Source organism: Rhea americana, unplaced genomic scaffold, assembly GCF_003343005.1.
Source record: "Rhea americana isolate MKP2758 unplaced genomic scaffold, rheAme1 scaffold_14, whole genome shotgun sequence".
Lineage (NCBI taxonomy): Eukaryota > Metazoa > Chordata > Aves > Rheiformes > Rheidae > Rhea > Rhea americana.
In genome coordinates this window covers 2840710-2850682 of record NW_028185483.1, presented here as the reverse complement: position 1 = coordinate 2850682, position 9973 = coordinate 2840710, and the positions used below count along the sequence as shown (strand labels likewise).

The following is a 9973-nucleotide window of genomic DNA, read 5'->3' as shown; positions in this document are numbered from 1 at the left end:
AACATGTAAAAATAAATGTGTCTACAGATGGGTAGGTACACGTACATCTTCATGGGGTCCTAAATAACAAATAGAAAGGTTTTGGAAAATGGGCTTTACAGGGAAGCTTCTTTCCAGGGAACTTCCCTTTTAGGTTGTTTCCAAGTGTTTAACATTGACAGTCCAAATAACAAAGCAGCCAGCTAACATGTTATCAGATAACTCTAGTCTGAAAATCCTACAGTGCTTTTTAAGGTGCAATGATTGTTTCTGAAAGATCCATGTGAGTGAGAGACTCTTAAGGAGAGGCTACATTTTAAACAATGTTTTATTTAGAGAACAGTTTAAAATGAATTTTAATTCCAGGAGAAAATCATTGTCACTCACAAACATAATACATTTGCGTTGAGCTAGATGCTCTCTTTTTATATTTAATTTCATTAATATATTGGTAATTCTCCACCAAATCAACTTAAGTTTCTTCTAATTATGCTCAGCCTATGGAAACATAGAGTTCTAATGGATTCATTCTCAATGGTATAAATATAGTTGCAGTCCTTAGATAAAGTGAAGTTTTTTTCATCAGTTTATGGGCTGTAGGAAATTCCCTGTGTAATGAAACCATCGTGGTATTTCTGCATGGGGTGTGAAGCTGCTAGCATTAAATCTCACATCATTACTGGTGCAATTCCATTGGTGTGAGCTGACTTCTTAACCTAATACAAATGGAAAAAAACCCAGGTTTTGTACATAATGCTGTTAGCGAAGCTGAATTTGTAGGTGGTCTACACAGGCCACCTGAGAGGCATGAGGAAGATAGAGAGTGATGTGGTTGGGAACAAGTTTGGAAGAACTTTACAGCCTCTGTTTCAGTTTACAGCACGGTTTCTATGGGTCCCCCTTGGGTTTTCTCCCATCCATGTACCTGGAAGCAGGTTTATTCCAGTTTTGTACATGTTTGTGTGTGTGTTTGTGTTCATATTTAAACCAAGTCATTTTATCCAGAACACAAATTATTCTATTACAGACGACCAGATAACACTGGTAACCTCTTAAACTGTGTCTTGTATCAAATGATAAAGTCACTTTCAGCAGAAATGTATTCTGCTGAATATTATTATGCACTGGCAATTGTGTTCTGCTTCACAAAAAATATTTTGCTAATCCCAAGGTCAGTTTAAACTGGCTCCTTAGTATACACATTTTTAAATTCCCTGTGAATCTCTTTTTGTTTCCATGTCAAGGCAAGCATGTGGATTTCTTAGTGCCAACAAAATATATAAACATGGTTTATATGTAGATTTAGCCAAGGAGGGATATTAGGCTGAGCTGGCTTTGGATAGGAAGCCGTTATGGCACTTTTTGGAAAACTCTAGAGATGTGTGAATAATCCTTATGCTAATAGATGTCACCACTAGGAGTCTATTTTACTTTTACAACTTTTTATTTGAGCATCTTACTGGCATTTTTGGATATTTTGGAATGGTGGGTGAAACTTAAACAGATCTTCATTGTCTTATCCTCTGATCTATTCCAAAGATATACTTTGATGAAAGTTTCAGATAATAATTAAGGAAAGAAAAAACATACGGATTTTACTGTGCGTGCTACATTTGTGAAGAAGCATTCTTTTCTGCTGCTTTCTGCATAGAAAACCTCTCTGACTAGTACATACAGGCCAATAAAATTACCCATAATCCGTTGTCTTTATTTCCGACATGCTGCAAATGATTATTTTCCATTTTCCTGGTATTGTGCAACCCTTGAAATGAGAGCCAAGAGATCTCAGCAGCTCATGGCATAGAGTCACACTCTTCCTTAGACTTAACCCATTGTTCAGGAAGGTTAATCAAGTTGTTCACTGCTAATTTTAGTTTACATCAGAAACAGTGTGATAATGTGGCTGAAGGTTACTAATGGTGACGGGCAGAGGAGGAGGGTGGCATCCTCCTTCTCTGAGGAGAAGAGTGGCATTCTTTTTTCAGTAAAAGCTGTAGTGTTTGTACATTTCTCTCTGAAAGTAGTATCTTTGCTGTTTTCCCCAGGATACTGCAGGAAGAAGCATTTGCAAAAAAAAAAATCTGTTGGAAGTACCAGCTGCGTAAGTATTAGCAAAATCTGAAAATAGACTGTCTCAGTAAAGCAATACCAATGAGCCATTTCTAATGGAAACCTAGCCTTGAGGCAGAATCCACCAAGATGTGTTCCTGCTCTTTATTGCTATTGCACACCTGTACACAAGATAATACCCTCCGGTTTTGGGGCTGGCTTCCATTAAAAGATTGAGATGATTACTGTTGAGGGAAAGATCAGAGGGGAATGGGACCTGACAAAAAGTAGTTGCAGCCAAAGAGGAATTGTTTGTTGAAGCTATTTGTGTATGAAATACGAGGAACTGTATCTTATGAATCCGAAAAGTTCTTTGAATGCACTTTATCCCCATGGAAAAGCCAAAGTCAGCAGGACACAGGTACAGACTGGGGCACGTCTTTTGCTCTAATGCTACAGCAATGGCTAGGATGCCTGATAGTGGGTTGGGACCTGGTTGTGCTAGATGCTATACAAGAATGTTTTGGTGTATGATAAGACCTGGCAGATGTGTATAAATAAATAAAGAATAAGGAAATAGCAGGTGACATTGTGGCCCAGCACAACAAACATTACTTTATTCTCTGAACTCTTCCAAGATCTGTGACCGTACTGAGGAAAATAACGCCTGCCATTTGTTTGTCATAAAAGCAATTTTTTTCCATGGTCCCCTTGCAGATTTTCATTTTTCTATCCTTTATTTTGCTTCCTACAAAGTTAACTCAGAATTTGCAATATTTTGCTTCCACAAAATCAATGCAAATATTGAGCTACAATACAGGCACATGCATATACTCAGTTTCTGCAGCTAGTGGTTCCCCTAAAATAACACAAACCTTCTATTAGATAATAAACAACCATTCTTTGGTAGCTACAGGTTCCCTGTTACAAGGATGGAGAAATGTAGACAATGCTTCAGATTCTGAGGTAAGCTCAGGATTACTACTTTACGGCTGGCCACCCTATAGACCACAAGAATAAGGTCTCATAGTGCTTTACAAGTATTAATGAATGAAACTACATCTCCATATTCTCTGCAAGAACAGAGCAATAGGCACTGGATGTTTGTGGATCTCTCTGACTCAGTATTTATTCAGCACCTCTGTTTTAAAGGTGAGCACGTGAGATAATCACCTACATCCAGCTTCAGAAGTTTGGCTTTCATGGCTGTTGAAGGTCTCGGGCACAGAGTTCAGAGCATAGCCCCGCTCTCAGACGTAAGTTGCCAATCTTAATCACTCTTATCCTGTGAATATGTCAGTTGCTCTTGCATATGTGGAAAAATTGCACAGATGCTTTCCACTTTTTTTGGAAACACAAAGCAAGGTTTTGTATTTCATTCTAAAGGAAGATAAAGAATCTTCCTCTGCCCTATCATGAAAAAATAGCACATGCAAAAAGGAAGGAGAGGGGAGTTGATTTTATTTCTTACTTTAGACACAGAAACAATTCTTTTATCTATGATTCCAAATATTTTGTTCATAATAATGGGTGGACTATCTCAGATAGATAAAATGGTTTAATCTGACTTAATGAGGATTTACACTCATACCCGAAGTGCCAGGAATCTTCAGTGCTCTGTAGGGAACCTGTCTCAGGTGCAGTTTGATTGGTACTATCATTGCATAAATAATCTGTGGGAAGATCACTGACTCTGAACATGCAGAATAAACATGAATGAGAATGCTGACGGTCTAGTCTTTAGATTATTTTACCAAAAAGTCAAATTAGTGCACTGTGTACTTAAATTGTTTTTGTCTGTAGAAAATGTGATGGCTTGATAATAGTAATACTTCATCCATCTTTTTAGTAAGTCCTGCAGTAAATAATGTCAGAAAATCTAAGATTTCAGTATGAAAACAAGTCAGGAAAACAGTTTTTCATTGATACTAATTTTAGATTAACTTTAGATTTATTCTAAATGTACATGAAGGGCCCAGTGCTGCTTATCTACTAAAGCTAAGTAGCTCAGCGCTATTTATACCATAAAATTCTACTTTACCTGAGCACAGGCCAGAATCTAATTCAGAAATCTTAAACCATGACCTTATGCTTGAAAGAGGAAACTAAGCTTGTCTCACTAAATCTTGTACCCCACTGCAAAAAGATGGGTGTGTGCTTTTAAAGAAATCTGGATGTAGTTTGCAATTCTGTGCGCTTAGATTTCAGCTTTACCCTTCAAATTTAACTAAGACTCCTATGAAATCACTGCAAACAGATTCCCTACAATTTTTGGCATGGGCTATTTCACTTACATTTGTTTCTGTATTAATTGAGCACGGTCTCTTGCAAACGCTCCAAGGAGTACTTACGAGGAGTCTGTCTGTGCAACCTCCCCTCTGGCTGGTAGCCTTTCCTGTTGTTGATGCCAACAGCGCTCCTCCCATGAATTACTGCTTGCCAGCGCGAGCAAGGCCATCACACGCGAGTCCTACGTCTTCATCCTAGTAACTTTTCTGTTCTGGAAGCTGACGCTACTCCCAGATGATCACAAAGGAGTAAGATGTGCAGCAGCTAAGGACTGGCAGTACAAAGCCAATGATATTCAAAAGCATTTTGTAATAATTAAGGTATCTGTTAACCTCCACAGCTTAAAATAACCTTTAAATGAAAGGTAAGCACATGCATTCCTTGCTGGGTTGCCAAGCATCTGTGCTAGCACTGCAAACAACCTGCAGGGTTATACAGTTATTTGCACTGCTTTATTGGCCACATTTTTAGATCAAAAAACCTACAGATTGCTGCTTCCCTGTTGGTCTTAACAAGGCTGATAGCCACAGTGAACTAAGCTTACAGATATGGAGTAGAGGTGGGTGCTTGTAGTTATTATATGCAATCTGCTTAGGGTATGTGAAATGCTGCAATACTTGGTTTGACATTCTAGCGTAATTTTTTGCTTTGCTAGGTCTGTATTGCTTTTCGCATGTTGCCTTTTCACAGTAACCTTTAAGGTTTGTTTATATTAGGAAGCATAGAACAGCATCAGAAACACTCCTGTCTTTGTAAATATTTTTGGTGATAGGATTTCCTTTCTGGGACCTCATCAGGGTATATTACAAATTCTAGACTAACTATGAAATCTGTGTTGTAATGAGCAGTGTAATAGAAGCTACTACTTCAGTTTTCATTAAAATCCTGTTATAATTCATTTACACTTTTCTAATTTTCTACAGCAGTCTTGGTTAAAGAAGCAAAAAATCTGTCTGTCTCTCTATATATTGTCAAGTCATTAGATATGCCTAGCCAGAATAAATACATTGTCAGAGTTCCTGTGATCAGTATAAAGGCAATAATAAATATAAAACTATTGTGATTATGATCATGATGAACTGTAAATAATCTGCAGTGCCTAAAGCTCACTTTTTTGCAGACTGGTTTTTCAAATGAGCTGTTAGTCTGATCCTTTTCTTACTGAGGTCAGCAGCAAAATTCCTGTTAACGCCAAATGAAACAAAATCATTCTACTAGCCTGATGTTTGTAGAAATGCATATTATCTTTCCATGGATTTTCTTCTGGTATAGCCTTTCGTATTACAGACTGTAGCTTCAGCTAAACATAAGCGTGACCTGAGAAATGAAATCTTGCTTATATCAAATAACCAACAGCTATTCTCAACTAACAATAAATTTCATCAAGTAATTTATCAGCAAATATTTAATACTCACAGGTCCATTAAGAATCAGTAAATCCAAGAAAGGAAAAGCTAGGCACATCTGAACACTTGTACTGGGAAATAAACTACAGTCATTCCCTGGTGCCTTCCCTGATAAAGGCGCACCTTTGGCATGCGATTCCTTTTGACAATGAGACAGTGTGTGTTAAACTTCCAAGGGTTATTTTACATTCTTTTCCAAATAGCTGAGCATAGTGTAAGGTGTGTGGGAGTGGAGTAAGTGGGCTAACATTTTTGTGGGAGAGGGCTTTTTGGAGGAGGTCGGTGAATTTTTTTCTGCAGACTGTAGAATTGCATACTAAAGGAAGATCCTGTGCTTCCTCCCCCCGCCCAGCTTCTTCTTTTTCCTCCTCTTTTTTTTTCTCCCTTCTAAATGTAGCGCTGGGCCTCAGGAGGCCCGTGAACACAGAGATCCTCCTACTGAGGTTGTCACTTGACTGACAGCAAAAAGCTTCTGGGGAGATGGACGGGCATGAGTAGGTGGACATAGAAAAATGTGGAATGAAAAGATTAAGTAAAAATAGAACAGAACGTTAATACAAAATCACAAGCCTTTCTGGGTCTCTAATATATTTAAGTTATGAATATTTGGATTGTAAAAAGGGCAAAATGTAAGGCAGCTACATGTACATATGTGTGTGCAAGTGAGAGACACTTTTAATGTTGATTCAAAATGTGTATTTGGAAATGATATTAACTACAGAAATACATTGAAGACAAACCACATATGTGAATGCTCATCTATCTGTATACTTGTGTATTCCAGTGTTTTTTAAATATAAGAAAAATTGTAAATGAAAATGAAATATAGTTGGTCGGTTGATACACTTCTAAGTGATTTATAGTTTCTTAAAATCGCTGTGTATGTGTGCTCATGTGCATGTTTGTCTGTGTCATTTGAGTCCTGTAAGTAGTCCTCGAAATCATTCAGCTGTGGTTGACCTTTATGAAGTAGACAGGATCAAACATTTAACACATTGTCATAATTATTACAGCGTGTGCTGCAAGTGAAAATCATTTCACTGAGAATCTGAAACAAATACAAGATCTGAGACAAATACAAAAAAACCTGGCTGTGCTTTTTCGAGCTGCATTAAATTGACCGTTTAAATGGTGTAAACTTGATTATGGTGCAAACATGATTAGTTCCCATCAAAGCTGAATGACTTCTGATAGTTACAGTAATATACAGTTCTGAGAGTTACAGTAATATAACCAGGCGGGTTGGCAACAGAGCAGACTGTTCAGTTAATAGTCAGTTAAGAAAAATGTAATAGATCCAACAGCTGTAAGAAAATTTTAATGAATAAATTCTGATGTCAGGTACTTTGTTGTAACGTGAGTTACTTTAGTGAGGCTGAGAATTTAGTTCAAGTATCCATGACATCTGTTAAAACCAAGCTGAGCTTTTACAATCTGTTGGAATGACACCAAAGTAAAGAAATCATGATTATTTTGGCAAAGCTTTTTTTAAAAAACCCTTTTCTTACAGCCAAAATGTAGTGGAGTTGGTAGAATGGTGAACCTTTTAGTGTCTTACATTTACAGTCCCTTTTTATATTGTCTGTGTTTATTTTATATGAAAAATAACAAATAAAATCATATTAATGGAAATATGTTAAAGGTTTAAAAGTATTTCAAAATTTTTATGGCAAACTGATTTTTCTGGCATTACTACAAAAATTATCTCAATTAAAATAAGATGATTTTTGATGCTCTGCTGTTCTCATAAAAAGGTTTACCTTGACTTATAGTGGATCTAAGAGATGAGTCAAAGACCTGAAAACAAAAACACTCAGACTGCTTTAATTGAGTACTGCTTATATTTTTGGGTAAATAATAAAAAAGAACTAATCCTTTTCTTCCTCCTCATTAGGCCAAGAATTCTTGTGGATAATTAAGCTCAGGAAGTACAAGTTTTAACAGTTGCAGTGACTTTGTTACACTATTTTCAAACTCCCATTATCTGAACAACCACTTAAAAGATTTATTTTCTACGGAAAGAAAAAAGTACACCAGATAGATACCACTGCTGAGTTATCTTTAAGGTTTTGCTAGTGGGTGTTCCAAAATGAATGTCCAGAGCAAAGGAAAACAATCTGAGATTTTGACTACAGAAACCACATTGTAAAGCCTGTGTTAATAAACATTTTTAAAGCCATTTAAAAAACCCCAACTGTATCCTATCTAGATCTTAGACTAACATTTAAGCACACAGAAGATACTCTATCTTTCTTTCTCTGAAAAAAAAAAAAAAAAAAAAGGATTTATGGATTTGTTTGAAAATACTTTTCTACAGATATTTGAATTTGGGAAAAGTTAAGAGTAATTTAAGCAGAAAGCAGGCATTTTTCCTTTTGCACAGAATTGTTAGTCAAACTTCAAGATCTCTTCAAAATATTTTTTCTAAATAATCTAGCATCTACAGGAGTTCTGCACATAAACAAAAGTTAATATCGTTGTACATCATGCAGAAGAAAAACTTTTTAAATCTGGATTTGATTTCTTAAAGCCAAAATATTTGGAATGAAGACATTAAGGATTTGGTCTTGCACCTTTATCCCAGAAAATGTCCTGCTGGGGGGAATCAAACACTGAGCTGACCCAGCACTGGATGAACCTCCAGTATTCCCGTGGCACTCAAAGGACGTTTTGGGGAGCAAAGGATGAGGGTTCCTGGCGCCTGCAAAGGCAGTGAGAATGTTTCATCACAGGCTGTTTATCTTTGCTTCGGCCCTTTAGGCTTGGCTGTTTCAGGCTGAATATAGCTCGGCTTTAGTACTGTGCTGTGCTGAAAATCAGAGCCACAGAAGCACCCACAGCTGCCACAGTCTGTGACCGGAGGGGCCCCTAACAGAGCCGGTTCTTCTTCCCGCGTGCCCCAAGCTCTTCCTCACTCCAGCAGGATTTTGTCCCCAGCCTGCGACACCTACACACAGAAAACGAGCTAAAGGCAGGGGTGCCTCCCCTTCAGCCTAACGTGAAGGGTTTTTATTTGCTCTTTGCTAATCTTAAAGAAATGAAGCCAGCTCCACCAAATACTTCAAAGGGGGAAAAAAAAGATACTTTTAGTACCTGAGAGCAGAAGGCTCTTAATTAATTAGTGTTTGTAAAGCTTTTCAGAGAAAAGCAAAGCATATGCTTGCTGTTGTTGTCGTTGTTATTCATAAGCATAGTAAAAAAATTGATCTCACAATCAGTGATTAATTACAGTTTTATATGGTCAAGAAATAGCCTCATTTTGCAAACTGTCGTGCTGGAATTAAGTTACACCGAAGCTTTTCTTATGTTTTGTTTTAAAAGGCAGCCACCGAAGAACAGGCCACCAGACAGTTATAAGTATATATGGTTTAAAGAACATTGTTTACCACAGTGATGCTGCCTAGTAAACTAAGGACTTAAAGACTTTTAAAACCTACAGATTTATTGTAAATACACATGTAGAGGTTTTTTAAAAGTCTCATGGTCAAGGCATTCAAAGCAAAGCAGGGCTGCAGCTAGCTGTATCTTGTTAAAATAAATATTCACTGCATTGCTTTAAAAACATCAACCAATACTGTTTTTATTTGGTATACAGCTGCTTTGAATCATGCATATACATATAAACATTCTGGATATACATATATATATATATATATGGCGTACATGACTGAGTGTGCCTTTGTAGGTCTCCTTGGCCACTAACGAAACTTACGATGTTCAGAGAGAATGTATAAAAATGTGAATTTTGTCCTGCAGACCGTAACATCTTCAAAGGAGCTGTTATGTCTCTCCTTCCAGCGAGTATTTACGGACTCTTGGCTTCGCAGATTATTCATCTGCTGCGGGGCTTTTTTCCTTAACTCGCTGCGCATAACCGAGAAGGATGTGCTGGTTTGAGGCAACTGCAACGGGAACGGATTTGTTTTAATATTCGCTGCACGTGTTTTGGAGGGGGAAAAAGGAGTTAGTCCTATTCTGTTGCTTTTTCTTAAGCCTCCCCCACGGTGCTGCCGTTGTGCTTAAAAATATTAACGCTTTGTGGCAAACGGAGGGCCTCATCCTCCCCGTTCCCAGCCGTGAAAACTCTCAGTTTGGACCAACATCAGCACAAAGCATTTTTCACTGTGAGGATGAAGGAGGGGGATAAAAAAAAAATCCCCGCAAGCTGCCCCAGCCTCCTCGACACCTCGCAGCGGCGACGAAACTTTCCCGAGTGGCGCTGCCTCCGGGCGGCGATAAAAAATGAAGGA

The 9973-nt window shown here is 37.8% G+C and overlaps 1 protein-coding gene across 1 annotated transcript in view; it reads left to right on the top strand.

Moving 5' to 3' along the window:
* The first annotated feature begins 3261 nt into the window (after positions 1-3261).
* Positions 3262-9973, top strand: part of EPHA4 (EPH receptor A4) — a 113531-nt gene continuing 106819 nt past the window's right edge. The window contains exon 1 of the mRNA XM_085298566.1: positions 3262-3284. The gene's annotated coding sequence lies outside the window, so the exon portion shown is untranslated. The remainder of the gene's footprint in view (positions 3285-9973) is intronic.